Raw genomic sequence first — 27,238 nt, forward strand, 5'->3', positions numbered from 1 at the left:
CCAGAGTACCCTGGAAGGCTGAATACAAATCACAGTGACAATTCCTTGAACACTGACTTAACAATAACAGTTTCTAATCCAAACAACTGTCTCTTTAGAGGTGAGAACAATAGAACACAGGGAGATAAGGGATGTTCTCAAGGCCATGAGGCTGCTGCATTCCTCTGGGACCACATGCTTCCCATTGAGCCTCCTTCAGCACTGTATCCTAGCAGCCCAGGACACACACACAAGACAGAAGTGGGTTAGATACAGGGACAAGATTCATGTGCAGGATAAAATGGATGGTGATAGATCAAGTGTGAACAGCACTGCTTTCCCCAAAAATGCAACAGAAATCAGTGGAATTAATTTTAAAACTGGGACCTAGACAGTGGTGTAGAGAGGGTAAAGGCATTTCTTTCTCACAGGACAGTACTTAAATGCCAGAGAATGGTGGGACATCGATATGAATGCAACTCTCTATCCATCTATCCATTCATTACCTAGCTACCCATCATCTATCTATCTATCCATCCATCCATCTACCTATCTATCCACCCATCCATCTATCCATCCATCCATCTATCCTTCCACCTACCTATCTATCCATCATTTATCCATCCACCGACCTATCCATCCATCCATCTAGTTATCCATCCATTTATCCACCTGCCTATCTATCCATCCGCCTATCTATCCATCCACCCATCTGTCTGCCTACCTACCCATCCATCTGTCTACCTATATAGATGGGTTGGCCAAAAAGTTCATTTAGGTTTTTCTGTAAGATCTATCTATCTATCCACCCATCCATCCACATTACATATAACCTGCAACATGAGGGAGGAGAAAGTCAGAGGCTAAAAAACCAAACCAAATATTCTTGCTCACAAAAAATGGTTAGTGACAAGCATAAGAAGCAGAGGTCAAAGCACCATGGAGCTATGTCACTTTGGGCAAAGAAGGAAGGAAAAGGTCAGATGAAAGGACTCCAGGTGTCTCCTGCAGGTTATGGTAGGGACATAGAGGGCTAGAGAAACAGGTAATGGAAGTTAAAAAAAAAAATAAACCTTTTACTTTAGATTTACAGAAAAGTTGCAGACAATGGAATTTCTAAAGCAGTTCCTCATGAACCAAAGAGCTTCAAGTACAATAGTTAGGAGTTCAATATTTAGAGGTCCTTGCACTTTAGTGGGGCTTCCCAGGTGGCACTAGTGGTAAAGAACCCACCTAGCAATGCAGGAGACATAAGAGATGCAGGTTTGATCCTTGGGTTGGGAAGATCCCCTGGAGGAGGGTATGGCAACCTGCTCCAGTATTCTTGCCTGGAGAATCCCATGGACAGGAGAGTCTGGTGAGCTATGGCCCACAGGGTTGCAAAGAGCTGGACATGACTGAAGCGACTGAGCAAGCACATGTGCATGCATACAGAGGAGAGGCATTAAACAAGGTGAAGGAAGCATCACAGGTGTAGAGCAGGACTTTTCTTCCTGTTCTGGGATTGCTGCTAAGGCTAAACAGGGTTTAGTTCTATCGAAATTTCTGCTGCAGCTTGCGTCATCCAACCAGCCACCATGAGGGACTACTGAAAGAGGTATGCCTCCCCACTGCATGCTACCTTTATAGAGCAAGAGGAAGGACTTCCCTGGTGGTACAGAGAGTAAGAATCTACCTGCAAATGCAGGGAACACTGGTTTGATCCCTGGTTCAGGAAGATCACTCATGCTGAGGGGCAACTAAACCCATGTGCCACAACTAATGAACCAGAGCCCTAGAGCCTGTGAGCTGCAACTACTGAGCCAGCATGCTACAACTACTGAAGCCCATGCTCTAGAGCCCTTGCTCCACAACAAGAGAAGCCACCACAATGAGAGGGGGTTGCCCCTGCTCCCTCCCCCACCCCTAGGAAGGGAGGAGGGTGTTGAGGTGGCTCCAGGTCAGGTCTCCCATCCCCCATCTCCCATTTCCCATCCCAACAGTCTAGCCTGTGCTAGAAGAAAGGAAGAGAAACTTTGAACAGTGTGAGTTTAAACTTTGGAAAACATGAACATGGTTGAAATGGGCAAAGGATATGATGAGATAACGCACAGAAAATACAAATCCTTAACGATCCATGAGAGATTTTCAACCCCATGTCTCATAAGAGGAGAGGAACTCCAAACCACATTGAGAAAAGTTTTTTGCACTTATTACACTAGCAAAGAATCAAAACTTTGAAAAGTGATTGGTGAAGCTGAGGAACCAGAGGCATCTCCCTCCCGAATCATCACTGGTAGGATTTTACATTAATTCCATCCTAACGAAGGCAGTTTGGAAACCTCTATCAAGGTAAAAAGCATATATGCTTTAACCCAGCAATTCCATCTGCAGGAATTTGCCCTATGGATCTGCTTGCTGATGTGGGAAGTGGCCTGTACTTGTGAATCTGCACAGCTTTGTCTGGGAGAAACAGATTGAAGATGCTATAATTTCAATCAGGAACTGATTACACTGTTCAGTTCAGTCCAGTTCAGTTGCTCAGTTGTTTCTGACTCTTTGTGACCCCATGAACCGCAGCACGCCAGGCTTCCCTGTCTATCACCAATTCCCGGAGTCCACCCCCATCCATGTCCATTGTGTTGGTGATCCAACATATCTCATCCTCTGTCGTCCCCTTCTCCTCCTGCCTTCAATCTTTCCTAGCATCAGGGTCTTTTCAAATAAGTCAGCTCTCCACGTCAGGTGGTGAAAGTATTGGAGTTTCACCTTCAACATCAGTCCTTCCAATGAACACCCAGGACTAACGTCCTTTAGGATGGACTGGTTGGATCTCCTTGCAGTCCAAGGGACTCACAAGAGTCTTCTTCAACATCATAGTTCAAAAGCATCAATTCTTCAGTGCTCAGCTTTCTTTATAGTCCAACTCTCACATCCATACATGTCTACTGGAAAAACCATAGCCTTGACTAGATGGACCTTTGTTGGCAAAGTAATGCCTCTGCTTTTTATTATGCTGTCTCTGTTGGTCATAACTTTCCTTCCAAGGAGCAAGCATCTTTTAGAAAAGTCTAAACATCTCCATCAATGAAATCAGATGTGGTTGTATTTATCAGGAAAGAATCCTAGGGTATCTCAAGAAAACAAAAGATCAGGAGAGTATCATGTTTTCACCAGTGTAAAAGGGGAAAATAAATTCAAGTTTATTTGGATGTGCCTGAAAACTTCTGGAAGGAATTACAAAAACTTAGTATCAATGGCTACATATACAAATGTACTTTTATTAGAGCGGGTAGCCTGGGTGGATGGAAAATAGGATTGGAAGGGAGGCAGACTTCATATACCACTTAATATTTTTTTTTTTTTTTGGTTTTTAAAGGTTATGTCAATATATCAACCTATTCAAAATTAAGTAGATAAATCTTTTGAGAAAAAAAAAAACTAGAAGGAAAGAACCTTAGATGCAGAAATGAATCGATTCTAAAAACCAAAGGAGATGGAGAAGTTATGGCATCTGACAGGAAGCCACTGAGAGCCCTGCTCAGCAGCAGGCAAGTGGGTGTGGACAGAAGGCAACTGGTGGCCATAACAGGGAAAAATAAAGCTGTCTTCTGTTTATACCTTCAAGAAATCAGTACAGAAGAAGAACGAACTGTTAAATGGGCTGTTTTAATCCCCTAATTAAAAGAGTCTCAGAGTAATTTAATAAAACAGAGGCAGTTCCATAATCTTTAGGCGGTCTTAATATAATATAGTTTGCCAGTGGGTTAGCAATACAATTAAACACAAGTCTCCAGGAAAAACCTTCAGAAATAAAACTAGAAGGAAAAGTCATCATGAAAAAGGGCACCGAGCATGTCTCTAATGCAGCGATGCTGAAAAGTCAGGGCAGGATGCTGCTCTCATCTTTATTAACTTGTTCCTTGGGGGCTTAGCCAAAGTAATGAGACATAAAACAAATGTTGTCAGAAAGGAAGATGAAATAAACTGCAATTTGCAGATGATTTGAATGCCTAGAAAGCCCCAAGAAACAATGGAAACTATTGGAATTATAAAGAATTCAGCCCAGGGCCAGAATAGGATAGATTGACTTCATGTCAACAACAAGAAAATAGCGAACTCCCAATCACAGTAGAAACAAAATCAGAAAATGTAGGATAATTGCATAAATAAATATAACCTATATAAAGGAAAAACATGGGAGATGGAAGAAACTGACATCTTTAGAAAAGTCTGAGTTTTATTTTTATTTTTTTTCAGGTTATGAGTTTTTTTAATATTTTATTTATTTATTTTGAGTTTTTTTTTTTTTTAAAGAAAAGCATTTGTTTTTCTTGGATGAGAAAATGGAAAATTAAAAACATGTCAATTCTCACCATGTTAATATAGAGTTTTAGTGCCATTCCACCTAGCAAATTCCAATTGAAAAACTTTCACTGGAGTATTTTCATAAAATGAATATGAAGTTCATATGCAAGATTGGCAGATAGGCAAGATTAGCTCAAATTTTGAGAAACATAGGTAATAGAGAGAGTCTTCTTTTCCTAAATATCATAAAATGCTTCAATTATAAAAGGTGTGTGGTAATGCAACAAGAGAGTCGTCACTGAAACAGAATGCCAGCTCAGGAATGAGTACTTACCTACTAAAGTGTTGTTTTATAAAAGAGGTATCACAAATACAAAAAATGGAGGGATTATAAAACCAGACAAAAATGTCACAAGAAAGGAAAAATATATACCAATATCTCATATTAATATAAATGAAAGAGACCTCAATGCAAGACTAGCAAACTGTTACATAAAAAGATTATACACCATAAGCAAGTAGAATTTATCCCAGAAATGCAGTTGTTTTAACACACAAAAATTGATTAATATAATGCACTATACCAATTAAACAAAGGACAAAACTACATGATATCTCCACTATTTGGCATCAATTAGCACTTGACAAAATCCAGTAATCTTTCATGATAAAAATAGCCAACAAAACAGATAAAAGAAGAAAATTTCCTCTACTTGATAAAGGGCATCTATGAAAATCCCACATCTAATATCACACTTGTTACAGATTGGATGTTTTTTTTTCTTTTTTTGGATGTTTTCTTATAAAGCAAAAGGAAGATAAGAATGCCCACTCCCACCACTACTGCTCAACATTGCACTGGAGGTTTGAACCAGAGAAATTGGTCAATAAAAATAAACAAAAGATACTCAAATTGGAAAGGAAAGAGTAAAACTCTGTTTGCAGATGACATGACCCTGTGGTTAGAAAATCCTAAGGAATTCCCTGAGAAAACTTTTGAAAATAAGTTCAGCAAGATCTCATGATATAAGCTCAACATACAAAAATACACTGTATTTTTACACAGTAGGAATGAACATAGCAGAAATGAAATTTTAAAAAAAGAATTTCACTTATAATATGATAAAAAATACTAAAATAATATAAATTTAACAGAGCAGTGCAAAATTTATATTCTGAAAACTATAAAATATTGTTGAAAGAAATTAAGGAAGACCTGAATAAATGGAAAAACATTCCATTTTTATGGATGAGAAGATTTCATATTAAGGTGGTGTGTGTGAGCGTGCTAAATCACTTCAGTCGTGTCTGAGTCTTTATGACGCTAGAGACTGTTGCCTGCCAGACTCTTCTGTCCATGGGATTTTCTAGGAAAGAATTCTGGAATGAGTTGCCATTTTCTCTTCCAGGGCTTCTGTGGTGGCTCAGACAGTAAAGAATCTGCCTGCAATGTAGGAGATCTGGGTTCAATCCCTGGGTTGGGAAGATCCCCTAGAGAGGCAACCCAGTCCAGTATTACCGTCTGGAGAATTCCAAGGACAGAGGAGCCTGGTGGGTCACACTTCACGGGGTTGCAAAGAGCTGGACACGAATAAGCAACTAACGCACACACACACACACACCCCTTCAGGGGATCTTCCTGACCCAGGGATCGAACTCCTGTCTCTTATGTCTCCTGCCTTGGCAGGTGGGTTGTTTACCACAAGCGCCCTTGGGAAGCCCCCATTAAAGTAGTATTGTTCCCCAAATTGATTTAGATATACAACACAATCCAAATCAACATCCCAGCTGGCTTCTTTGCAGAAATTAATAAACTGATTTTAAAATTTATGTGGAAATGCAAGGACCCATGCCAAAACAATCTTGAAAAAGAATAAAGTTGGACTTACACGTTCTGATTTCAAAACTTACTACAAAGCAACATAATCGAGAATAGTGTGTGGTACTAAAACAGGAAAGGGTCGGTGACTCATTCTCCTTCATTCAGGGATAAAAATTGACCAGTTGCTCGGGAGAAATTATGAATACTAAGGGATTTCCCTCAAGGGTTTTTATGGTATCCTCTTTTACTTTTCGAATTTGTTTACGTATTTTTGGTTGCACTGGGTCTTTGTTGCTGCATTCAGGCTTTCTCTAGTTGCAGCGAGTGGGACCACTCTCTAGCTCCAGCTTCTCATCGTGGTGGCTTTTCTTGTTGGAGAGCAGGGGCTCTAGGTGCGTGGGCTTCAGTAGTTGTGGCTCTTGGGCTTGGTTGCTCTGCGGCATGTGGAATCTTCCTGGGCCAGGGATCGAACCTGTGTCCTCTGCATTGGCAGGTAGATTCTTAGCCACTGGACCAGAGGAGAAGCCCTGGGGGAGATTTTAGATTTCAGAAGGAGACATGGAATGGCCCTCCTCCCTTTGGTGGAATGTTCGGTAAACATTTGGAGGGATTATCCTGAGCTGGAGTAAGTACCCAGAGGTGGTGCATCGGGTTGTCTGTTAGCTTCCCACGCAGAACAGGGGAGGGGGGCGGAGAGCTGACATCCTTAAGGGAAACGACAGGGCACAGTGTCCCTCCAGGAGAGCCCAGATTATCTTCATAAAGAGCATTGTTCTGAATCTCCTCCAGCCCACAGGCAGACAGGCCACGGAGCCACACAGCTGCGTGCTCTGGTTGTCCCCACCGTCCTGAAGCGACTCACCCGGAAAATTCCTTGGTAGGTGAGGCAAGATTCTTCTGCTGGCTTCCAACCCGCCCCCCACCCCAACCCAGAGTCAAACATCCACAGAATGCCTCTCCTTGTGCAACCTGATTTCCTAGTGTCTCCTCCAAGATAAACTTTTTGTGAAGGTAACTGAATGAGGCAGCTTGTTCTCGGGAAATATTACCTATAAACCAGGGGCGAAATGGGAGCAGCAGCGTTGACCAAAGATGACAGCGTCAGTTTTAGACGTGTGGACCTACGGCTCCTTTCTGGTTTTAATTAGTCAGCCCATCCTGTCTTCGTTGAGGCCACTTTTAGGTTGAAGTCATAAAACCTTACTGGCAGAGGATCAAAGAATGCTCAACGTTTTACTCTCTGTAACCCGGAGCAGACCCCTAGGTCATCCCGAAGTGAGTTCAACCAATTACTAGGCTGTACAATGAAAAGGGAGGTGATGCTTCTATTTTATCTTGTCATCTAGTTAAATTTTTTCTTTTTTAAAAATCTAAGTATAGTAGAATACAGAAAGTGCCCATATTCTAAGTATAGAGGCTGAATGTTTACCTCTGTAACCACACCCAGGCCCAGAAGCAGAACATCACCCAGGCCTCTGAAACTCTCTGCCGTTTCCTCCTCAGCCCCCAAAGGGAGTCTCTGACTTCTCACAGCAAGGACTAGCTTTGCCTGTTTCAGTCCTTTATGTGAATGGACTCGTTCACAATGTTCTCTCTTGTCTGACTGCCCGTGACATTTGGCCCTGGAGACCCATCCACGCTGTTCCACGTCGTGGGGACACGTTGCTCTCAGGGCTCTGTGGTTCTCACGATGCAGGGGCCTCAGAATCACCCGGACAGTTAAATACAGATTCTGGGGGCTCCACCCCGGAGCTTCTGGACGCAGGAGGTTGGGGGTGGGGCCCAAGAATCTGTGTTTCCAACAAGTTCTCAGCGTTTGCTGCGGCTGGTGTGGGGACCACACCTGGAGAACCACCCCACCAATCTGGCAAGGCCCCTTTGGCCCTGAAGAAGGACATCATTGTTGCGTCTGGAAGCCTAAGCGGCGAGCCTGGGGAGGGGCGGGAGAGTGTGGAGGCCAGAGCTGGTGTCCTCGGGGGTCGCTGGTCGCCAGCCAGGGTGAGAGAGAGGATTAAGACCCGCTCCCGTCTGCTCCTGACGGGGACTGCTGTGGTTCATGACTCTCAATTTATGAGCTGGGCACACCCGAGCCAGGGCTTTCTGGCTCCTCAAGGCGTGGGTGGATACAGTGGAGATTTCCAGACCGTAAGCTGGTCAGACACTGGCCAGAGGCCCCGGGGTCTGGGCACACACAGCACTGGTCAGCTCACTCCCTCGCCCACCCCTGCCACCGCAAACTGGACCCTGGCCACCTCAGTCTCAGAGGGGCCTTAGGTGAGGGCTGTCCTTCTCCGTCTTCCCTCTTCATTTGAGACATGAATGGACGAGGGCCCGAGCGCCCAGGCTCCCTCCCTGCTCACAGGTTGAGTCCACTCCCGTTTCAACATCCTCCTTGTCCTTCTCTTCTCCTGCTGCCCCTCTCTCCGGATCTCATCTACTTCCGGGGCCTTCACTGCTGCTCCTCCCAGAGGCACCGGATCTGATAGCCTGAGGCTCGTCCTGGAATTACCGTGCAGCCCCCACAGGTGGACTGCCAGCCTCAAGTCCTGCCCAGGGCTGGGAAGGGCCACGCCCGCAGGATAGGAGGAGACTCCTGGCCACCCAGGCAGCCCCATCCTGGTCTCTGAAGAGCTCAGGACTCGGGCTTGAAGTCTGAGAAGGACAGCGGTGACCCGGGTCAGGAAATAGTGACCGAACTGAGACGTCGACTCAGTGGACATGAGTTTGAGCGAACTCCGGGAGATGGTGAAGGACAGGGAGGCCTGGCGTGCTGCAGTTGATGGGGTCACAAAGAGTTGGATACGACTGAGTGACTGAACAACTGAGATGCTTCTGGAGGGAAATGCCCCGAGCTGCGGACACCACGTCCTTGCTCTCAGAGGAGCTCAGGCCTCATCTTGCTTCCAGCACTTTCGCTTTGACTCATTGGTTCCTCATATACAACCCTGGGGAGGGAGGGTACCATTGTTAGTCACATCCTAGAGCTTGGAGAAACTCAGTGACTTGTCCAAGGTCATGCAGCCGGGAAGTGACTGAGGCTGGATTTGAATGCTGGTGTTGCTGGTCCCAGAACCCTGCTGCCACTGGGAAGAGAGGGGCTGAGCACAGGAGAGGGTGGAGAGATGCCCTGGGAGCACATAGGAAGTCAGAGATGACCATGGCGAGAGCAGAGAGCGGGGCATGCGGCGTGGGGGTGTCTGCAGGCTGCTCCAGCAGGCTCCTTTAGGCACTCATGTCTTTTCAGCACCCCTCTCCTTCCATGTGGGGAGGCTTTGCGGGGAGCCCTGGGCAATATGGGTGCAAAGATTCAAGCCAGGTGTGGGAGGTGTCCTCTCCTAAGTGGCTGTGGCCCCAGTCGCCTATTTGGTGACTTCTCACGGTGGCCCCTACCCGCTCACTTCTTGCACACCCCAGCTAGTGTTGGGTGGTCTCCTTCCTTCCTCCAGTGTCTAAGGCTGAAGCTTCAGGACCTCCGGAGTACAGGCATGGCTCCGGGGATGGGCCCCTGACACACCCTCGACCCTCAACTCGCCATCTGGAGGGCAATGGTGCTCTCCAGGCTCCCATGGAGTGAAACTGGCCAGTGGCATCCTGGGTGGGCTCCGTCCACTCATGCCTATGTCCGCCCCATGCCAGGCTCTGGGCTGTGAGATAGCAGAGGCCCCTCACTCCGGGCCCCAGAGAGCTGGCAGGAGGGAACTGCCTAACATCCTCTGTCATCCCAAACACGAGCTCGCCTTTCCTCTGGCTTTGCTTTCCTTCTGGAAGCGTCTCTCATTTGTGCACTGAAAGTGCAAGAATTAAATGGGATTATGGCGTCTGGCATGGCATCAACACCCAGAACGATACTCTCAGGCTGTGCTTTTTACTCTTTGCAAGCTAAATGAATGAGCCACTTGTTTAACTCATTTTTACATTCGGGTATTAAAAAGACTCCAGGATTATAAAATGAATATAATGGTTGACATAAAAAAAACAGGTTTGGAGTTTGAAAAGAAAACAAAACAGTTCTAGGGTCCATGAGAGCCCTGTCTCTGTCCCAGCGAGAGGAATCTATGCCTCATCTCTGGGGACTGGCTGGTGGCAGCTCCCAAGAGTCCCGTCCCCTCTGGGCACCACAGGGACAGCAGCCTTTCTCAGCTGGTGAGGGAAGGACAGGGCACAACCTACTTTCTCAGAGTGAAGGGAGAGCCAGCTGCTGCAGAGTTGTCCCGTTGCTAAGAGAATTTTACTCACTCCGTGGACACTGACCCTCTGTCCCACGCCCCTACCACCAGACAGACTGTGAGCAATAGGAGAGAGTGAGCTGGGGACAGGACCACTCCTTCTGGGGTGAGTGACCTCCATCGGCCACCGCCCTTGGCAAACTCCTGCCCGCCTGTGGGCCAAGGTCTGGGGACCAGCCAGAGGAAGGCGGGTCAGGGCAGCCGAGCTCCCAGGCACAGTGCAAAAGAGACACTGTGTGAAAGTGGGTGATGTCATCTCAGTAGCCAGACAGGGATCTTCACGTTCAGGAAGCTGGCCTCCCTGGGACTTGTTGGATTCTAGCAGTGGGGCCATTCACATGGAGCTGCTGTGAACTCATGTATCCACTCAAATCCTAGAGGAGTTATAAAAAGGCCTGCATGCTAAAAATGACAAGACCTGGTGATGTCTTAGTCAGCCAGGGCTGCCTTAACAAAATACCGTAGACTCGAGGCTTAAACAACAGAAATTTGTTTGCTACCGGTTCTGGAGTCTGAAGTCCCACATCAAGATGGTTGGGTTCTGGGGTTTTGGTGAGGGCCCTCTTCCTGGCCAGCAGACGGCCACCTTCCTGATACGTCCTCACATGGCCTTTCCTGGGTTGTGCATGAAGAAGGAGAGACAGAGAGTGAGAAGGAAGAGGGGTGAGAGAAATGGGGGTGAGGGGGGAGAGGGAGAGAGAAAACTATTTTTCCTCTTCTTATAAAGCTACTAACCCCATCAGACTGAGGCTGAAGCTAAAGCGCCAATGCTTCGCCTGATGCGAAGAACGGACTCATTGGAAAAGACCCTGATGTTGGGAAAGATTGAAGGCGGGAGGAGAAGGGGACGACAGAGGATGAGATGGTTGGATGGCATCACCAACTCAATGGACATGAGTTTGAGCAAGCTCCAGGAGATAGTGGAGGACAGAGGAGCCTGGCGTGCTGCAGTCCATGGGGTCACAGAGAGTCAGACACGACTTAGCCACTGAACACAACAACAACCCCATCAGAAGGGCCCCACCCTCATGACCTACTAACCCTAATACTTACCTAATATTAGGATTAATTATTAACCGTAAATATTAACCTTAATATTTCCCAAAGGCCTCATCTCCAAATGCCATTACATTGCAGGTTTGGGCTTTGACATATGAACCTTGGAAGGACATGAATACTCAGTTTATAGTACTTGGTAGGGAATGAAGATGGTACTTGCATCTCTGGTTGGGAAAATCTCAATTCCAACCTGATTTCTCAAAATGGTTCTGGGGAGCAGGGATTTGTGCAGAAGGCAGCCATCCTTCCTTCCTCCTGTTCTAGAGCCCTTCCTACAGTGTTTGCTCCATCCTCAGCCCTGCATGGGGGGGACCTTGAGTACCACTGCCCCCAGCCTCCTGGCCATAGCTGACCAGCACAGGGTGGACCTTTGACCCCAGAGAGTGGATCTGTGACCCAGGAGGAGTCAAGCCAGAGGCTGGGCTGAGCCAATCGGATTCCTTCTGCCAGAGATAAGGACTGAGATGGAGATCAGGCCAGTAGGCAGGGGCTCTGGGCTGGATGGCCATGGGGGTAGGAGGGCCATGTATGTGTGTAGCAGGGACAGCTGGTGTGGAGGGGCAGACACACGCACACACACACACACACACACACACACACACACACACACACACAGAGGGAGGGAGAAATAACTTTCCCGTTTCTCATTCCTGGTTAACCATCTGCAAGCTGGGGTGTTTGTTTTGTTTGTGTATTTTTCCCATAAAATCTCTTAAAATCTTTTTTTATCCCACCCTGAAGGGGTTCTTATGCATTATTTCCCAGTTGTCCAAATCTGGCCTTTCCTATTTGCATAGATCTAGGTTTTTACACTGCTTTTAGGATGTGAGTTAAACTGGTCAACTGTGTCCTTGTGGGTTCCATCCACTCACTCACTGAGCACGGCTGTGGTCCCCCTGTGTTCAGCCCTAGCTCTTGAGACAGACAGGGTCTCCTCACAGATGTGGGCCCCAAGGGACTGGCAGGAGGGAATTTCCTGACATCCCTCATCAGCCCAAACGCTCTCCTCCTCTGGCTTCTCTTTCTCTCTGGTACCTGGAGATATTTTTATCTCCAGGAGGTATCTGGAGGTATTTTTAAAAGCAAACAACCTAGCAGAATCATTGAGGGACTATGATTTCTTTGAATTGTCTCTCATTCTGTCATCTCTGCGGTGCGGGTAGCATCCCAGGGCCTTTGCCTGCCTCCCAGCGTGGTCCTGGGATCTCCCCACGGCCTGTGGGTAGCAGGGAGGTGAGGCAAGCCCTGAGGAAGGTTCACCTGGGAGGTTAGGTCAACTGAAGCACATGGAGGCATAGGCTGTTGGAATCAGGACTGGCAGAGTGTGCCTGAGCCTTGAAGGTGGGCAGAGAGGCACATGGGGACAGCCAAAGAGAACAGGGCGCTGGAAGACGTGGAAGGCCATGAGCCACGGGGGCAGCTGGGCAGAGGGGCTGGGGTTTCTGTTTCCACTGGGGTGAGTAATTCAAGAAGAAGGTATTTTTAAAAGCAAACAACCTAGCAGAATCATTGAGGGACTATGATTTCTTTGAATTGTCTCTCATTCAAAATATTCATGAAATTTGGATGAATCTAGACAGTCCCTCCCTGCGCCTTCCAGCTGCAGGAGATTTGAACCAGTGGCTGATTCTAAGAGGTGCAGCAGTCAAACATGCAAAAAACCCAATAGTTTTGTGTTCTATGTATCTTTAAGAGAAATCCAATTAGCACATCAAAGCTGCGATTTCATAGGTATCAATGCTGAGGATGAAAATAGAGAATTCGATGTAAAGCCAGTCTGTAGACAGTATTAGTGGGACAGATGGTACATGGATATGTTAAGAATTGTACATGCGGAAAGTAAGTGATTGACATTCCGGAAACACTGAAGCGACTTGGATGAACCAGACATCACCTGGTTCATTGTTCTTTGAACTGAGTCTTTTTTCCCTCACATTAAGCCAGTGGTTCCAAAAACGTGGTCCACTCTAAGCAACAGCTGCACCATCTGGGAACTTTTAAGACATGCAGATTCCTGGCCCCACACCAGACCTTCCAGAAGCCTGGGTGGGGAAGAAGGTATCTTGGGGGAGGGGACAGTTGGGCTGTAACAAGCCCCCCGCAGGGGTTCAGGTGAAGCCCTGCTCCACCTCAGCGAGTCTGGAAGTTGAGACTCATGTGCCACAGTGCATGTCTGTGGAGTCCACCCAAGTGGACAGTTTCTTCCAGACAGACCAGGGCCCATGGGGCTGAGGACATAGGCTCAGATGCGCACCAGGTGGAAGAACTCCCAGGCCCTCTCGCCAAGACCTGAGTCACAGACCCAGGCCATTTGGACCTCTGTTCCCAAATGAAGGCCTGGGCAGTTGGTTATGGGTAACGTTCTTCCCATTCACAGCCCATCACCCTCTCAGGGAGCTGGAAAGTGCTTCACCAGTCTCTCTCATTCTAAAGATGAGGAAGCTAAGACTCTTTCAGCAGAGCTGCTCAGGGGCACATAGATAAGACCCAGCTTCTCCCCTGGTTTCCCAAGCGTCAGTCTGCATGGAAAGCTGCCTTTCCTACAGGGAATGGCAGGTCATGTGCACACGGACCACTTTTCCTGTCTGTTTGACATGACAGACATTACTAATCAGTCACAGCACTTTCCCCCTCTAAGCCAAGATTGGCCTTGTCTTCAGTAGATTCACTGTAGATGGTGACGGCAGCCATGAAATTAAAAGATGCTTGCTCCTTGGAACAAAAGTCATGACCGATCTAGACATATTAAAAAGCAGAGACATTACCAACAAAAGTCCATCTAGTCAAGGCTATGGTTTTTCCAGTAGACATGTATGGATGTGAGAGTTGGACTATAAAGAAAGCTGAGTACTGAAGAATTGATGCTTTTGAACTGTGGTGTTGGAGAAGACTCTTGAGAGTCCCTTGGACTGCAAGGAGATCCAACCAGTCCATCTTAAAGGTGATCAGTCCTGGGTGTTCATTGGAAGGACTGATATTGAGGCTGAAACTCCAATACTTTGGCCACCTGATGCGAAGAGCAGACTCATTTGAAAAGACCCTGATGCTGGGAAAGATTGAGGCAGGAGGAGAAGGGGACGACAGAGGATGAGATGGTTGGATGGCATCACTGAGTCAATGGACATGAGTTTGAGTAAGCTCCTGGAGTTGGTGATGGACAGGAAAGCCTGGCGTGCTGCCATCCATGGGGGTCACAAAGAGTCAGACACGACTGAGCCACTGAACTGGAATGAACTCAGTAAATTCTCTGGGAAGCTATCAGTGTGGATCGGAGCCAACACGTGATGGTTCCTATCTGCCATTTCTGGAATACAGCCCGGAATGCTGGTCAACCCCTGCATTCAACTTCCTCATCCTCTCCTGAGGTTGATGAGAGCACTCCGTCAGTCTGAACCTTCAGGTTCCCCACTCTCATCTCTATGCTTCTCCCTGAAGTGCTCAGACCTGTGGTTACAACAGGGACACCTGAGCTCGCAGGACAGCTCATCCTCAGATGTGTCTCCACATGAAGGATGGGGCAAGGAAGCAGCGCCCATGAAGTTGTCCCTACACACCGTGGGCACAGTCCTGAGCACCAGTAGGAAGCAGACACACTGCCACGCACTTCTGTCCAGGTTCTCAGAGAGAAGAAGGTCTTTGCTGACCCCGTGGATGGCTCCTCTGAGGTCAGAAAAACCACGTGCTTGCACCACATCCCCTCCCCTGCAAGAACTAAACCCCAGAGGTATCACAGAAAAACCTCTTTTTGCCTTGAACTGCTTAGGGTTGGGCAAAAACATACTCTGGGCATGTTCACATGGACTGGGGACAACAGAGTCTCAGACATAAACACTGGAATTGCCAGAGGGTTTCAACAAAACAGCAGATACCACTGATCCATCCTTTGTCAGCTGAAGTTAAAAAATATAGAACTGAATAGGGACTTCCAGGTAAGCTAGAGGTTAAGACTCCACCTGCCAATGCAGGAGACAGAAGCGACACGGGTTTGATTCCTGGGTGTGGAAGATTCGCTGGAGAAGGGAATGGCAACTCACTCAAGTATTCTTGCCTGGACAATCCCATGGACAAAGGAGTCTGGCAGGTTACAGTTAATGAGGTCACACGGAGTCAGACTTGACTGAAGTGACTTGGCACACATAGGGACCTCCCTGGCAGTTCTGTGGTTAAGACTCTGTGCTCTTAATGCAGGAAGTGTGGGTTCAATCCCTGGTCAGGAAGCTAAGATCCCACATGCCATGTGGTACAGCCAAAGGGAAAAAAGTAAATCTGTATAAAAATAAACATTATGAGACGTTCATTGCAAATAGTCTATATTACTTGTTATATTTTACTTTTGATTACATGGCTTTAGAAATTTTAAAAAAATGTCAAAAAGGCATTCATTGTTTCCAAACACGTCAAAGATATTTAAGAAAACTCTCATATCTCTCAGTGGGTCAATGAATAATGCCCATTCGCCCACCCCACACCTAAATGTTCATGTCCCAATATCTAGGACCTGTGAATCTGTCTCCTTATATGGCAAAAGGGTCTTTGCAGATGTGATTAAGAATCTTGAGATAAGGAGATTATCCTGTATTATCTAGGTGTGTTAGTTGCTCAGCTGTGTCCGACTCTTTGGGACCCCATGGACTATAGCCCACCAGGCTCCTCTGTCCATGGGATTCTCCAGGCATGAGTACTGGAGTGGGTTGCTATGCCCTCTTCCAGGGGATCTTCCCAACCCAGGGATCAAACCACGTCTCTTATGTCTTCTGCATTGGCAGGCAGGTTCTTTACCACTAGTGCCGATGGGGCAAAGAGCCTTTGCTTGATAACAGTATTGGAAGTCCTAGCCACAGGAATTAGACGACAAAAAGAAATAAAAGGAATCTAAACCTAAATAAAAGGAATCTAAAGAAGTAAAACTATCACGTTTGCAGATGACATGATGCTATACATAGAAAATCCTAAATACACCAGAAAAAACTACTAGAAGTCAGTGAACTCAGCTAAGTTGCAGGATTCAAAATTAATACACAGACATCTGTTGCATTTCTATACACAGCAAACTATCAGAGAAATTAAGAAAATAATCCCATTTATAATTGCATCAAAAAGAATAAAGTACCTAGGGATAAACTCAGATGGCAAAGAAGCCTCCTGCAATGCAGGAGCCCTGGGTTTAATCCCTGGGTCAGGAAGATCTCCTGGAGAAGGCAATGGTTATCCACTCCAGTATTCTTGCCTGGAGAATTCCATGGACAGAAGAATCTGGCAGGCTATAGTCCATGGGCTGCAAAGAGTTGGACATGACTGAGCAACTATCACTTTCACTTTTCAAGGAGATAAAAGACCTGTACTTGGAAAATTATAAGATGTTGGTAAAATAAATTGAAGATGACACAAACAGATGGAAAAATATATTGTGTTCATGGGTTGGAAGAATGAATATTGTTAAAATGACCATACTAACCAAGGTAAGCTACAGATTCAATACAAAATACCAAAGACATTTTTTTTCATAGAACTAGAACAAATAATTCTAAAATTTGTATGGAAACATGAAGACCCCAAATAGCCAAAACAATCTTGAGAAGGAAGAACAAAGCAGGAGGGATCATGCTCCTTGTTTTCAAACTCTGCTACAAAGCTGTGGTAATTAAAGCAATGTAGTACTGGCTCAAAGACAGACACAGATGAATGGAACAGAATAGAGAGCTCAGAAGTGAACCCACATTTGTACGGGCAGTTAATCTACAATAAAGGAGACAGGAGTATACAATGGGGAAAAGAGAACCTCTTCAGTAAATGGTTTTGGGGAAACCAGACAGCTACATGCAAAAGAATCACACTGGACTACTCTCTCATACCACACACACAAATAAATTCCAAATGGATTAAAGACTTAACAGTAAGACCTGATACTATAAAACTTCCAGAAGAAATCATAGGCAGTCAGCCCTTTGGCATCAGTCTTAGTAATATTTCTTTGGCTATGTCTCATCAGGCAAGGGAAATAAAAGCAAAAATAAATAAATGGGACTACATCTTTTGCACATAGAAGGAAACTACTGACAAATTAAAATGCTATCTACTGAATGGGAGAAGATATTTCCAAATGATATATCCTACAAGGGGTTAATATACAAACTGTACAAAGAATTCACACAACTCAATACCAAAACAACAACAACCACCTTATTAAAATATGGGCAGATGATCTGAATAGACATCTGTCCAAAAAAGACATACAGATCACCAACAGACACTTGCCAAGATGCTCAACATCACTAACCACCATCAAGGAAAGGCAAATCGAAACCACAGTGAGATACCAGCTGTCAAAATGTCTGTTATAAAAAAGACAACAAATTAACAGTGATGGCGAGGATGTGGAGAAGGAGAACCCTGGTGCACTGTTGGTGGACCTGTAAATTGGTGTGGCCACTGTGGAAAATATTAGGGTAGTTCCTCAAAAAATTAAAAATGGAACTACTGTACCATCCAGCAATCCACTCCTGGGTGTTTGTATGAAGGAAATAAAAACACTAATTCCAATATGCACCCCTATGTTCATTGCAGCATTATTTACAGTAGCCAAGACATGGAAGCAACCTAAGTACCTATCCACAGATAAATGGATAAATGTGTGATTTCATTACATGTGGGAGCTATGAAACAAAACTAATGAACAAATGCAACAAAACAGAAACAGTATAAATACAGATGACAAAGGGGTGGTTGCCAGAGATGAGGAGAGTAGGGAAGGAAAAAAATAGCTGAGGGAGATTAAGAGATACAAGTTTCCAGTTGCAAGATAAATGAGTCACAGATATGAAATGTACAGTGTGGGGAATACAGCAATAACTATATAATACCTTTGTATGATGACATATTATAACTAGACTTCACGTGATGATCATGTTGAAATGTATAGAAATATCCAACTATGTTGTGTAACAGGAATTAACATAGCACTGTAGGTCAATTACACTTCAAAAGCAAATGAACAAGCAAACTCATAGAAAAGGAGATCAGGTGTGTGGTTACCAGAGGTAAGGCGTATGGAGAGGAGGAATTGGATGAAGGCATTGAAAAGGAACAAATGTCCAGTTATAAGATGCAAGGTACAACATGATAGATATAACACTGCTGTGTGTTATGTATGAAATTTGTTAAAGAGCAAATCCTGAGTTCTCATCACAAGAAAAACTATTTTTTATTCCATTTCTTTAATGCTGTATCTATATGAGATGAGAGGTGATTACCAGACTTACTGTGGTCATCATTTCATGATGTATCACTATGCTGTCCACCTTGAACTTACACGGTGCTGCCTGTAAATTATATCTCAATAAAATTGGAAGGAAAAAAATTTTTTTGGAGCAATAGGTTTTCGCCAGAAACAATGCCTTCACTCGCCAAGAAATGTTTACTGGAGGAAAATAATCGTTGGATCCAACATGCTGAGACATTGAGGAAGACTTTGCTGGTGTGTGGTCTTCCCAGCTGACCACTCGCAGGCATGAATGGTGTGGTCGAGGAAGGGAGGTTCTCAAAGCTGGACAAGCTCAGAGCCTGTGAGAAAGATTGGGTCAAGTTTTCAAAGGAAGCCTGTTCTCTTTATGTCTGAGGGTTCTCGTGTACACACTCCTGTTTTGTGCTCAGTTCTCTAACTATTGTGAGCTGACAAGTTCTCTTCCTGCTAATTTTTCTTTTCCCTGGCTGCTCTGCATGGTTTGTAGGAACTTGGCTCCCCGAGCAGGGATTGAACCCAGGCCCTCAGCAGTGAAAGCAGTGAGTCCTAACAACTGGACTGCCAGAGAACTCCCACTCCCTGCTACTTAAAATCAACTTGTATTTTGGAAAAAAGCATTCATTTTCTTGCTCAAGGCTTATTGGGATAATAGTAATGAGAACCACACTTATTCCTCATTGAGTAGTTCATCATCAATTCATTCATCATCTCATCGAACACTCAAAGCGAGCCTATATGGTCATTACTGTCCTTGTCCCATGTCCTCCATTTTCACAGTAGAGAACTCGGAGCCTCAGGGAGTTTAACTGCCTCAGCCAAGGTCACACAGCCCATGAGTGGTGGAGGCAGCCTGGCTCTGGCAAAGTGGTTCAGAGTACCGTTTCAAAACTACTTCTCACTGCTTTTAATTTAGGACATTCTCATTTAAAGCAAACAGCCTTTCCTGAGAAAACAGACATATGAGATTACAGAAAATTCAGAAAGAGATAAAAAGTAGACATTGATCCAGCCTGGGCCCCAGTGGTTACACAAATGTCACCTTGGCTTCCACAGCCTGTTAAAAGATGCTGCGTATCTACCCATGCTTCTTTATTTTGGCAGTTTCTGTGATATTTCGCCAGTGGATACACAAATCAGCTTTGATAATGTTTTTGCAAGCATAGCTTAGGTGGGTCTGTTTATCTTTGATTGAGCATCAAGATGGCTTCATTCTGACCCCGAGCTGGCATCTCTCCCTATTTTACCCTTGACTTGTAACCCGTATTAGCCAACTGCAAATGGCTTTGATCTCGGCTCTGAACCAGTTCCAAAGAAGCCAGAAAATTGTAGCAAGTTAGTGCCAGAGGACAGCTCTGATATTTCAGGCACCAGGAAAAATTGTCAACGTGCCAGATGCCTTTTAAATCCAGAAATAAAGAACCTCAAAATCATTTTTAAAGTTCAAAGCTAACTTCCTAAAAAGGACCTCAGCAGAAAAGAGGGCTTTTCTCCAGCATTCAAGAATCCACACAGGAATTTTGTTGTCACTCAGATGAGAGCAAAAATATCTTTATAGATGTCCTCACTTTTATGAGCAGATTTACATCTAGAGAGCACCATGAAAAACAAAGCCCATTATGCCAAGGCGTTATAAATTTAAAATACTTGGAAGCTTTTTGTCCCATTAGTGGGATTTAATGGGAATCTGCTTTGGCTCAAGAATGACAAATGAATCAGCTGTGAACAGGAAATTGGGTTTTCTTTATCTACTTATTTGGACAGCAGTAGAAGGGTGAGGGCAGCTGACAGGCCTGGAATGAAGGTGGGGAGCTTGGTAGAGGGGCAGCGGCTCTGATCATCCTATCACATCTTATCGCTGCTGGTCCAGGACAAGCGTGCGGCAAAGGCTGACCAGCGAATGAGGGGTTCTCTGAGAAGTCAGTCTGCAAGGAGCACACTGTTGTGATGGTTTGAAACGTGGAGATAAGCAAGTCATCCCGAGTGCTTCCCTGGCGGCTCACACGGTAAGGAATCTGCCTGCAATGCAGGAGACCCAGGTTTGACCCCTGGGTCAGGAAGATTCCCTGGAGAAGGGAATGGCAACCCACTCCAGTATTTTTGCCTGGAGAATTCCAAGGACAGAGGAGCCTGGCGGGCTACAGTCCAGGGGGTCACAAAGAGCTGGACACGACTGAGAGATGAACACTAGCAGGTCATACAAACTAGCACGTGGGATCGAACGGTGCTCCCCAAGTCAGCCACCCAGGACCGACCCTTGTCATTTCCCGACAGAGCCGAGGGGTCCAAGTCCTCAGGTCTAACTTGCCTGCATTCCTCATCCCAGCTGGTCCCTGCCCCATTGACTCCCAAGCATCTCTGACTTTTTTAAGGCATAGTCCAAGCTGCTTGTCCACTGGAGGGCCTGGGTTTTGAAGGGTTTATTTCTGATAGGAAACATAGTCATTAAATAATAATGAATCAATGTCCCATTTTAAATTCCTCAAAGACCTGGATAACTGATGGTCAGAGCTCCTGGCTATGGGAGACACCAGCACTGTTGCACAAACCTCCAGCCAGAAGTAAAGGTGATAGGGGCAAAAGCCAGCTGGTGCTGGAGTCCAGAAGTGAGAAGTGGGTGCCCCTGAGACACGCTGGCCATACAGACCCCTGCTGTGATCTCCGGGGGACCATCCAGGTCTGGGCCTCATGGGCTGGGGCCAGCCCCCTCTACCTTCTTTTTGCGCTAGCAAACCTGTTCCGTCAGCATTCTTTAAACAAAACCCCTGCTTCCCCAGGTCCGTGCCTCTGCCTCTGCCATTCCCAGGCCCTGCAGGGCTCCCATTTCACCTTGTTGAAACCCTGCTGTCTCTTCTTTGTGAATGTGTTCTATGTAATAGAATGCTATTTAAAGAACTTGCAACATTCAATGAGGGTTAAGTGTGAAAAAATGACTATTTTCCAAGAAAGACTTACTTCATCATATATGAAACAGTACTCATCAGCTCTTCTGCTCTTGTGGAATAACTAAGAAGGGATGTAAGGTTGTTTAGTGATGCTCAGCTCAAAGGCCACCTCCTCCATGCAGGCCTCCATGATGATAGCCCTCTGATGATCCCCATTATTTTCCCTTCAGAAGGTAAGGCCTATTAAGGTAGAAAGATTGAGAGATGGCCCGACCCAGGTTCCCAGACCACCAGGTCATTAATCAACCACGTGAGACATTCTCCCAAAGGAAACCCACTAAGGGATGCTATAGACATATGCCACCTCTTTAGTGCTCAAGGTTTTGCCCAGACCCAGTCTGGTCTCCCGGGGAGCTGGGCTTCAAGAACCTCTGCTGGCCAAAGAAAGGAGTCAGGCTGACAGTCTTCCCTAGGCATGTCCTGTAGATCCAGAGGCAGAGCCCCATCTGCTGAGCTTGATGGCTCCAAAGTTGGGGAAAGGGAGCCCAAGGTGAAAATTCCTCCTGCAGCCTGGCTGCTCTGCCCCAGCAGTGCCCTGAAGATGCCAAGTGGGGGATCTGGAAAGAAACAGCCCACAGGCTCAGAGATGTAACTCCCTGCCTGGCCGGCCAAACACCTCTCAGCCCCACGACGCCATAACCGTCCTTGTATTTGGGGGTGGGGCGCTCTGTGCCCGCTTCGTGTAGGAGGAACCTCTGTCCTGGATCTCCTCTGCCAGCCTGAGGGCAGCCCTGGAAACGTGTGTGCCCCCAGCCCCTCTCCAAAGCCTCACTTGCCCCAGGTGCTTGCGATGATTTGATGAAAGAACAAGGGAAGGACTTCTGCCTCTCTAGGGTGATGCTGGGGGTAACTTTAGAGCGTCAGCACTGACCCCTACTTAGGGAGGAGATAGGCTCTCGGATGTGGAGGAAAGACTCGTCCTGGGAGTTGTGATGTCTGATGTGGGTCTGGTGGGTCGCTAACTGCTGAGACAAACAGTGGCTACAGTGTAAATGGTGGAACCAGCAGGCACAGCGACTCGACCTGGCCTCCTTCCTCAGAGTCTCTGGGCTGGTTTGTCCACCGGTGTAAGTTTCCTGGGCTGCCTTAACAGAGGCCAGAGAGGTCTCCCATGGGCAAGTTCTTAAAGCAATGATCTTCCTCCTTCAGTGATCTCTGATCACATGACCTCCTGCCTTTCCTGTGGGGAGCCCTTTCCAGGGAGGGTTTTCAAGACAAGGTGGACCCCAGGAAGGGGTAGAGTTGAGGATGGGGTCAAGGAAGATGGTCTATTGTTTGTTTTCACAGACTAGAAAGCTTGAGATGCCTCCCAGACACCCTGGTTTCTACTGCTGCAAAGCTAAGGAGAGCCAAGGCAGCCAGGACAGGAGTGGAAAGGGAAGAGACAATCTGAAAGCAAGAGCCAAGCAGGAGAAGGTGTGGGAGGACAAAGGTGCAATGGGGGGCAGGCACATTGGGACAATCCCACCATAGGCATTTTTCCAGTTACCATTGTCAGAACTCGGCAGAACTGTCACAAGTCCCAGTCTGGTTTAGCCAGGGGCTGTGAACATCCCAAATTTTATTTAACTGGCATATGTGCTAAGTCACTTCAGTCACATTCCTATAGCCTTCACAGGAGAGGAGCCCGGAAGGAATTATTACCCCAGTTCCCAGGTGGTAAAACTGAGTCTCAGAGGGGAGAACAGTGAAGCCAAGGAGAGTGAGAGACCCAGGGCTGTTTTCTGTCTTGAAGCTCCCTCTCAATGAAGGGTGAGTGGGCTTGCCTCTCGCTTCACTCACCTGCCTGGGGTCTTGCCTGTGCTGCCCTGGCTGCAGCCCGCTTTCCATCCCATTTCATCTCATAACAAAACAAAACAAAACAAAACACTCAAACCATTTGCTCACCTGCCACTGAGGAGCTCCTGGGGGTTAGAGCCCCTTGGACGGCTCTTATTCTCCTGTCCTGTGTCCTGTCGGGGTCTCAGAGCAGGGGGCTGTTCTTGGACTCCTCGGCTCCCCGAGAACCTGCAGCTGGAGACTCTGACCTCTGCTGGAAGGGGCTCCTGGGGAAGCATTCCTGACCTTCAGACTCGCCTGGCTGTGCGCTGGCCCCGTGCCCGTGACAATCACTTCCTGCCTGGGTGTTTACCTTCCTGCTCCCGTGGGCCCAGCCAGGGTGGCGGCCCCGCACCTGAACCAGAGGCCGTGCGGGAGGGAAGGCGCTGTCCACGGTGAAGCCCAGGAGCAGCTGGTGCCGCACCCGGGCGCAAGGTAAGCCTGGTGGTCCTGTGACAGCTGGTCCCCCAGCCCACGGTCTTGGCCAGGCAGCCCCACAGCGCTCCATCTAAGACCTGGAAAAGGTTGCACATGGCATCGTGATTCAGCTCAATCCCTTCCAGGCAGGGACACTCGCTGCCTCATGCTGGACCTTCCTCTGCTACTGTTACTATTGTTGTTATTGTTGCTAATAGCTACCTTCTGTTTGCTGAGAGTCCCCTGGACTGCAAGGAAATCCAACCAGTCAGTGCTAAAGGAAATCAGTCCTGAATGTTCATTAGAAGGACTGCTGTTGAAGCTGAAGCTCCGATACTTTGGCCACCTGATGTGAAGAGCTGACTCATCAGAAAAGACCCTGATGCTGGGAAAGATTGAGGGCAGGAGGAGAAGGGGATGACAAAGGATGAGATGGTTGGATGGCATCACTGACTCGATGGACATGATTTTGAGCAAGCTTTGGGAGATGGTGATGGACAGGGAGGCCTGGAGTGCTGCAGTCCATGAGGTTGCAAAGAATTGGACACGACTGAGCGACTGAACAGCAACCTTCTATTCAGTGACAGGTCCTGGGCTAAGTACTTTTCTTTTCTGCTGCCCTGGGTCTTAACTTCAGCCCATGCGATCTTCATTGCCATGTGTGGGATTTTAACTGCGGCATGTGGGATCTAGTTTCCTGACCAGGGATTGAACCCGGCCCCCTGCTTTGGGAGTACAGAGTCTTAACCACTGGACTACCTGCGAAGTCTCTGGGCTAGGTACTTTACACGGTTGTTTTATGTAATCCTTGTGCTAGCTCTATGCACAGAGAATTATGCCCGTTTTAAAGACACAGAAATAAAGGCCCAGAGAAGCTGATCATCTGGCCCACAGCCACACAACTAGTAAGGTGGGAATCCAGGGTTCAAACCCCGTCTCATCAGTACCAAAACTTGGGCTCTGAACCACTGCCATCACCTGTCAAGTTTAATTGTCACCATGTCCATTTTTAAATTAAACTCAAATCAGCCGTTGTATTAGCTATCTGTTTGCTGGCAACAAACTAACCTTAGATGTAGTGGCTTGAAGCAACACATCAGCTGCCACACGGTTTCTGAGAACCAGGCATCAGAGCACGGCTTGGATGGGTTCTCTGCTCAGGGTCCCTCACAGGCTGCAGTCCAGCCGCCGGTGAGGTGGGGACCACATCTCGAAGCTCCCCTGGGTAGGATCTCCCTTCACGTTCGCGAGCTTGCTGGCAGCATTCAGTTCCTGCCGGCTCTTGAACTTGAGGGTCTCAGCTCCTCGCTGACTGTGGACCCGAAGCCCCCACAAGGGCCCCTCCTCTGTAGCAGCTTGTCTCTGGGGTGGGTAACAGAGTCCAAGAAGACAGAAGTCATAGGCTTTGTAGTCTACGCACACACAAGTAACATCCCTTCAGTCTCAAAATACTCTACTCACTGGGAGGAAGTCATCAGGTACAGCCCACATTCAGACCTAGGGGGTCACACAGAGGCACGAATCCCAAGATAAAGGAATCGCTGAGGGCCGGCTTTGAAAGCTGTCTATGACAGCCCTCTGATTACTGTGAAATTATGGTTTCAGTTTGTCCTCTGAAAGCTAAATAGACTTGGTCTTTTATCCATCCATCCATCAAGCCATCCACCCACCCACCCATCCATCCAATCACTCATCCATCCATCAACCCACGTATAGACCCACCTATCAATCCACCCACCCACCTACCCACCCATCCATCCAATCACTCATCCATCCATCAACCCACCTATAGACCCACCTATCAGTCCACCCACCCACCCACCCACCCATCCATCCAATCACTCATCCATCCATCAACCCACCTATAGACCCACCTATCAGTCCACCCACCCACCCACCCACCCATCCATCCAATCACTCATCCATCCATCAACCCACCTATAGACCCACCTATCAGTCCACCCACCCACCCACCCACCCATCCATCCAATCACTCATCCATCCATCAACCCACCTATAGACCCACCTATCAGTCCACCCACCCACCCACCCACCCATCCATCCAATCACTCATCCATCCATCAACCCACCTATAGACCCACCTATCAATCCACCCACCCACCCACCCACCCATCCATCCAATCACTCATCCATCCATCAACCCACCTATAGACCCACCTATCAGTCCACCCACCCACCTACCCACCCATCCATCCAATCACTCATCCATCCATCAACCCACCTATAGACCCACCTATCAGTCCACCCACCCACCCACCCACCCATCCATCCAATCACTCATCCATCCATCAACCCACCTATAGACCCACCTATCAGTCCACCCACCCACCCACCCACCCATCCATCCAATCACTCATCCATCCATCAACCCACCTATAGACCCACCTATCAGTCCACCCACCCACCTACCCACCCATCCATCCGTCCACACACCCTTTCATTTATTCAACAAACATTTGGGCAGGACACTATAAACGAAGTCCCATATTAGGCTCAGCAGATACCAGAATGAATGAAATTATTCCTTCTGCCCCTCACTGTCCTCAATGACCAAAAGATCCCAGTGGAGCTTTCACATGTGTGGGGTCTGGGGGAATGTCTGTTGTTCAGGAGGATCTGTTTTCTTTCCTTCATCCACCAACCTCCTGGGAGCCCTCATTCTCCTGCTTTCTCTCCATCACTGTCTCATGCATTCAGAAAACCTATTTTAAGCTCCTCCTAAGTACACAGTGTTATGATGGCAGGTGCAGGCGTGTGCATGGGTGAGAGTATACCTGAGTGTAGGGTTAGCTCTGATTTTCTTGGCTGTCTTCTTCCCCTCTTTCTCATTGTTCTGTTTTCCTGTCTCCCCTTAGGTCCTAAGGGAGGCCAGGGCCTCAGCATTTTAGAGACACTTCTTCCTTGCCGCATAAACACAGGGGCCAGCTCAGAGGTGCCTGCAGTCCTGCTGGTGGGGGGCCTGGTGGAGCAAGGGCAGTGGGACAGGAATTGACACCACACTCCCAGGAGGGCAGGGCCAGAGGGCACAACAGAAATGTGGGCCCTGGCTTCGCCTGCCTGTGGACCCTGCCTCCTGCCCCTGCCTCCCAGGGTCCAGGGTTGGGTGAGCAAACTCCGAGAAGAGGGCCTATGGGATGCTGTCTGGAGTTGCCAAGCAGATGCCTAGAGGGGCTGGAGTTCCAAGTCTTCTATACAGGAGACCATTCATTTCGGACATTGATGAGCACCTATGGGCTGAAGGTACTGCCCTAGGCACTGGGGCTACTGCTGGAAGCCCCTCAAAAATGAATCCAGTTTCTTTTTTCCTTCTCCACTGCGTCCCCCTGCTTCAGATTAGACCCTGTCAACTCTCAGCTGTACCACTGCCGTGTCCTTTAAACAGACTCCACGCTGCATGCTCTCCCAGTTCCTCCCAGTCCTCTCCACC

General features: G+C 47.2%; 1 protein-coding gene across 1 annotated transcript in view; it reads right to left on the reverse strand.

Moving 5' to 3' along the window:
• NGEF (neuronal guanine nucleotide exchange factor) overlaps positions 1–23,621 on the reverse strand; it is a 116,786-nt gene extending 93,165 nt beyond the window's left edge. Inside the window, exon 1 of the mRNA XM_061122480.1 lies at positions 23,443–23,621. The gene's annotated coding sequence lies outside the window, so the exon portion shown is untranslated. The remainder of the gene's footprint in view (positions 1–23,442) is intronic.
• Positions 23,622–27,238: the final 3,617 nt, after the last annotated feature.

Source organism: Dama dama, chromosome 20, assembly GCF_033118175.1.
Source record: "Dama dama isolate Ldn47 chromosome 20, ASM3311817v1, whole genome shotgun sequence".
Taxonomy (NCBI): domain Eukaryota; kingdom Metazoa; phylum Chordata; class Mammalia; order Artiodactyla; family Cervidae; genus Dama; species Dama dama.